General features: G+C 41.4%; 1 pseudogene; it reads left to right on the top strand.

The window, feature by feature from the left end:
• Positions 1–4,788: 4,788 nt before the first annotated feature.
• Positions 4,789–6,034, top strand: LOC147618864 (protein WHAT'S THIS FACTOR 1, chloroplastic-like; annotated as a pseudogene).
• Positions 6,035–6,552: the final 518 nt, after the last annotated feature.

Below are 6,552 nucleotides of genomic sequence, written 5' to 3'. Positions count from 1 at the left end.
AGTCCATAACATGTCCGTAGAGACATGGTTGACTGTAGAGACATAGATATGTATTGCCAAGAAACCAAAGTGGTTACAAGAGTAGACATGTGGATAGGCGTGCATCTACTCATGGGATGAGAGTGGTACTCTCATTGGTGCATGTTACTCTTGATTTTCTAGTAGTGCATAGACACTATACATCACATAGATGTTGTCTATGTAGAAATCATCTTCGTTGTTGCAAGATGTGTAAACCATTCTTGGAAGAATGCAAGAACTTTTGGAGAGAGGAAAGTGTAGCTTTCCTTAGACTATGTGTAAGGTCAATTGAACTTTACCACATTATAGAACAATTTGCTAAAAACTTGTACGGTTGCGGAAATTTGTTGAATTAAAGTCCATTTGGTTTCTAACCCCATGAGAGAACAATCTTTGATATTGTAGAACATGCAGAGGAATTCCTTGAATGTCGGAGCACATTCATTTTTATGAAGTTCTTGAGCGTTTGAGAACTTCTGGTGTATACTAAAGGCATGATGTTATTCGATGCCTTAGTAGCAATTTGTGTCTTATTGACATCTTCCATAGTTGCAAAGTGGCTATGGTTTGGTGTTCTAAATGAAAAATGAGTGTTGCATGTTTCCTTGGTTGTAGTACTTTTAAAAAATATGTGTTGTGTGTCTTGCTTTCCTTGTCATAGTACTTAGGGAAGTTACAGGTGCGTAGATGACCATATGGTCTACACACAAACACTTGTTTACAACTTTTTGAATTGTTTTCGCGAACGAAAACTCTTCTTGAAGGGAAGAGTAAATAGGTTGACAAAGTTTCTTCCAATTAAAAGATGTGAAAACATCTGAGCTCGCTAGGGATTTTAATATTAAACATCTCTACAAACTATATGGCATGCCCACCACATATATAGTGCTGGGTAGAGATAGAAAGTTTGATAGTCATCTTGAAGGAAAATATTCAAAGGTTAAATATCACTCTAAGTAAGATTGAGTTCAACCATTATTAGATTGATGGTGATCAAAGTGAAAACCCAACGAGGTTCTAGAGCATATGCTTGTGTATAGATGAATAATCTAGTGGAGAGGAGTACCTCTTATCTTTGGAATCTATTTTTTGTTGTCATGGCTAGATTTTCTCCATTTACATTGTTTTATGGACTCTAGTCTAAATCTCCTATGGCCATAGAGCTATGCAAGGAGAAGAGTAAACAAGCTGGTAGCGTAGTTTACAAATATTTAGTAGCGTAGTCTATAAACTTGTCAAGTTCCTAGAGAGATCTCAAGTACATCTAACTTTTGTGCTAGTGGCATGCAAAAACCAGGGCACATAGTTTGCCTTGAAGTTCTAGTTGAGAGATTGGAACACGAGGTTTACTGTGTATCGATAGACACTTGTTAAGTAAATGGACTAGAAAAGGTCTCAAGTGAGATGCTACCAACAACTTTCCTTAGTTTGTTTTCGTAGACGAAAACTCTTTAGAAGGGGGGGCAATGCCATATAGCCTAAAACAACATGGGTGAGTCATCGGTAGAGGTAGCAGGGCTTGACCAGACATGGAGTCCACACGCCGATGTGGCGAGTGTGTCCGAGGTTTAGGGGTGAGGCGCCCAGGTCAGAGTACCACAAAGCGGGCAGCCGGGCTAGTGTGGGTAGGCAGGCCACTATATAAGCCCGACATTGTGGACATTTGTTTACATTCCTCTATGGTTGGGTGGTGACTAGAACTCTTGCCCCTCTTTGGTTATGGTCGTGGCTACCGTGATGTAACATGTGTAGTCTTTCTTCAAATGTTCGAGTATGGAACCTTTCCCACACTAGACTTTAGGTCGCCCTCATCCATTGTAAGTACTGCTTCTGGTAACTTTAGCCCAAGCTATGACCAACCATTCATTGACTATCTTGCTATCTTTCTGGTTCCTTCGGTGCTTGTACTTTTCATCCTTGTCTGATGAGTCCTCCGTGCATTGTCGCACTAGATGTAGAATCCATGGACCCTACTGTCAGATGTTGCAAAATTTGACTCGTGTGCCTTCTTTTTGCTTTTTTGCTCTTTGAATAGAAGTCCACTGTGTGATCAAAGTATTCTTCAAGCCAAAAGTCATCACATTGGAAGTGAAGGCTTCCCATTTTGTTACAAAAGAAATTTTCTCTTGTCTTTCAAATCCATTAACCAAGTTATATTACTGAAGCCATACATTTCAATAAGAGCTACAACATCATTCACCTATGAAGGGTAGTGGAAATGGAGTATTTTGATACCTGCATTGAAGGTCTAAAGAATATAGAATCTATGAAGGGTAGTGGAAATGGATTATTTTGATACTTGCATTGAAGGTCTAAAGAATATAGAATCTATGAAGGGTAGTGGAAATGGATTATTTTGATATGTGCATTGAAGGTCTAAAGAATATAGAATCTATAAATGGGTAGTTGAAGGTCATAGAGAATAGAGAATCTATGAATGGGTAGTTGAAGGTCATAGAGAATCTATGAAGGGTAGTGGCCAGAAAGCCATCACATGGACGTGCATCCTTGGTGCCCCTCTATTCCATGCATTTGCACATGTAATACACCTGCTTCCATCATTATAATCATGTGATTTTAGCTCTTAATTAGATCCACACAACATTGCAACGCATCTGCCTGATCATACGAATCTTCACACAAGGGCTTTTCACTAATGGTTCGGATCTGATAGTTGGTTGAGTCTTCTTTGTTGGGTCAGATTCACACTTTACTACTGGGTCAAATCCATTAGTCTAATGATTCTTCACTTCTTAATTAGATCCACCAATATGTTGACTATTTACTACTGGGTTAGATTTGCCAATATGTTGACTCTTTACTACTGGGTTGTATATGCTAGTCTCTTGCGATGTTGAATCCAAAGTTGGGAGTGTTACATGTACTATAACACCTTGCATCATTGTTGCTAGAACCATCATCTAACTGGTTTAGGTTACTTGGATCATCCTCTTGGTGCAAAAGCACATGTAAGAGCAACATCATTATATTAAGTTGTATTAAGTTACCCTCTAGTTCACAATACATGTTAACCACACATCTAGATAAGGTCTCTAGTTCATCATACATCACCTTCACTGTTAGACACATGGCTTTTATAGCCGAATCGAAGGTGGTGAGTGGTGTCCTTTAACGACCTACTCTTGATGTGCTCCATCATAACTGCATATTTCAATGTGACGTGTTACATTCCATGATGAGCATAACTTCCTAGGTTCTTTAATGGGAATCTTTTAGTGTGGTGGATTATTCCTAGGTGTTGGTGTGTCTACGGGCGCTTTCCTATGCTATTAACAACACACACAGACAAAGTGGTGTGTGTGTGTGAGAGCCAGGGGGAGGGGAGTAACACTATGGTTGTGGATGTGAGATTCTGATCAAAACTTCTTAAGATTAAAGCCACTATAAAAGTTTAGATAAAAGAGCACACATTTTTTAAACTTTTGAGAGAGAGAGAGAGAGAGAGAGAGAGAGAGAGAGAGAGAGAGATTTTGTTTATTTGTATGTATGTGTGTGTGTGTGCACATGCACACATATATGTGAGGAGGAGGGGAGGAAGCAAAGGGGGAGGTAGTTACTCTATGGTAGGGTGGGAGCAGGAAAACAAGATAGTAAGGAGACAAAAAGTGTAAAAAAATATGGGACCATCTTTGTGCTTTTAGGGCTTTAACCGTCTTTTAAATCTCACTTAGCAATTCATGATGAGACCTTTTTGAGTCCATTCCAAGAGTGTGGATTTGATGGTCTGAGACTTTAGATTATCTTGCTAAACCATTTTACACCTACAAGTTTATTCTGTAAAAAAAGGGATTTTTTTTCTTGGTGTTGAGTCTAATTGTACCAAACCTTTGGCCAATAACTTCTCTAAAAATTTTTTTCTTGGTCTTGAGTCTAACTGTACCAAACCTTTGGCCAATAACTCCTTCAAATGTTGCTTGAGCTCTATCAGCTCAAGGTGGCTTATCCTATATGGGGGATAAACACACTCCGAGTGACCGAAACCGAGCAGGAAACATCTCTAATGAGCGAGTGTAACAAATCCAGTAATCGGATTTTCCAATGATAATATTAAAACATGCATTTTTTGTGTTAAATTCAAGAAGCTAGTAGAGCACAACTTTCTCAACAAACAAACAAAATAGCTCTTTATCATCACTGCAAGTTTTAAGCATATATGTAGCTGGGACAAAGAAAATACCATTATATAATTTTATGAGATCGCATAAAAATAAATTGTACTATGTAAGGTGTTATTAAACTAGAGAGCTGCGATCTTAACAATGACATAAACTGAATTTTGTGGTATGGAACGCTAGAGATGAATGAAATAGACATTACTTCTTGATTTTTACTTTTGTTAGGGGAGGTGGCTTTGCATCTTAGTCATCTCAAGATAGGAGGTTGGTCGAGATCTTTTTGGATCTCTTGAGGTATGTTTGTGCCTTAAGCCTTAGGAATGATAGCAACACTGACGATTTACGAGACAATGGTGTACTCGGCACACCTATAGCTATCGGGGAGTGTGACTCCCTTTGAGCGGCAACGTAGGGTGCATCACAACATCCGCGAGATGGGGCTACAGGACTATGTCGACACGTGTGAGTGGTTGGTACATTCGTGGTCTGAGGGGTGGGGAGAAAAGGCGTCTCAGCATCGCCATTGGAACCCTCAAGCAACCCCCCTGCTCTTCCTTGATGAACCCACCAGCGGCCTCGATAGTACAACTTTCCATGTGGCCAAGAAATGAGGTCTTTGAACTCTTCTATCATGGGGATGTACCTTCTGAAAAAACGAAAGTTTTGTCGGTTATCGAAAGATTTGCCCAAGCCTGTTTGGCATCATCGGATGTCTTACATGTCATTCCACACATGGACAAGCAAGGCTTTCTACAACAATGCCTTCAAAGGTTTGGTCTTTGAGAACAATGTGGTAGGTGCACCACCCCTAGCAGGTGAGGATATCCTTAAAGGCAAGTTCCACATGTATAGAGGGTACTCTAAATGGTGGGCCATCTTTGTGCTTGTGTGCATGGCCATTTTCTTCTTTGCATTCAAGCTCAAGGAGAGGCTTAGGCTTCTTGGCTTCCTCCACAACCTCAAGGCCAGCAGGCTGCGAAGGTTGATTGAGAGGGCTGCCTGGTCTCGGCCTCCGCGATCTTTGAGCTTTCCAAAGATGAAACGAATCACCTCTGCATTGAGAAAAACCTTGAAGCCATGGCTGTGCAGAAGCTAAGAGAAAGCTCCTCATGATGTCGGTGGATGGGCGCATCCGTGTGCCAAAAATAGCACAATTGCGGCGAGATCTAGGATTTCCTGCAGATTTTCATAGCAGGATGGTGTATGCGTACCCTCAGTATTTTAGGGTTGTCGAGGAGAAGTTCAAGAATGAAGATGAGCCTGTTCTTGAGCTCACTTGCTGGCTTCCCTGACAGTCACTAGCGTGGAGACCCGGGCAAAAGCCGCTTGTGAATTCAACTCCTTCATTTCACCGTATGCAGATTCTAAAGACTTTGACAAGAACACACTGGAGAAGAAGACAGTGTTTGACTACCTCATACACTTACAGGTTTCCTCATAGTCTTCTGGCCATGGCCCTCTGGCATCACTCTATGAGATCCTCAGCATGACTGTGGAGAAGAAGACAGTGTTTGACTACCTCATACACTTACAGGTTTCCTCATAGTCTTCTGGCCATGGCCCTCTGGCATCACTCTATGAGATCCTCAGCATGACTGTGGAGAAGAAGACAGTGTTTGACTACCTCATACACTTACAGGTTTCCTCATAGTCTTCTGACCATGGCCCTCCGGCATCACTCTATGAGATCCTCAGCATGACTGTGGAGAAGAAGACAGTGTTTGACTACCTCATACACTTACAGGTTTCCTCATAGTCTTCTGGCCATGGCCCTCCAGCATCACTCTATATTCTATGTATCTCGAAAAGGCGGTCGGTTCGTCATCTTTCTGGAAGAGGCTTATGAGGGGGCCAGTTTGGTTGAAAAGAATGAATGAAATCTGCTCAAGGACCACTACATTGCTCTGATGGATGATAGGAAACTCAAAAAGGTCGAAGATGTTGGTTCCACTGCGGAAACAACTGATGCAAATATGATCATTGATAACGTCGTAAGTGTAGAAGACTCGTCTTCAGCCCAAGAAGATGCTCATTTTGATGCCCTGATGGCTCTTTGTAAAAAAATTAAGGTGGAAGATGCTGATTCGGCTATGGAAGCTGCAAATGTGACTGATGGCAGCAGCAGTGTGAGTACCAAAACATCAGAAGGAAGAAACACTGTAGGAACACATGTTATGTCTTCTGATGAGGAGGGCAATGATTCAGATGATTGGAGGACTCAGAGGAGGGGAGGACTCAAAGGAAGGGTCAACACTCCTCTGGTGACTGCCTATACTGACTCCTGTTTGATTCAGCCCTGACTCAGCTGACTTCAGACCTTTCCACTTTTGTGTCCTCTGACACTTACAAACCCTCAAACACCTTAGATCCCACAATGATTCAGCGCTATAGTCCT

This window comes from Cibotium barometz, chromosome 34, assembly GCF_041138505.1.
Source record: "Cibotium barometz isolate CiBa-2024 chromosome 34, ASM4113850v1, whole genome shotgun sequence".
Classification (NCBI taxonomy): domain Eukaryota; kingdom Viridiplantae; phylum Streptophyta; class Polypodiopsida; order Cyatheales; family Cibotiaceae; genus Cibotium; species Cibotium barometz.
This window is presented reverse-complemented; position numbering and strand designations above follow the sequence as displayed.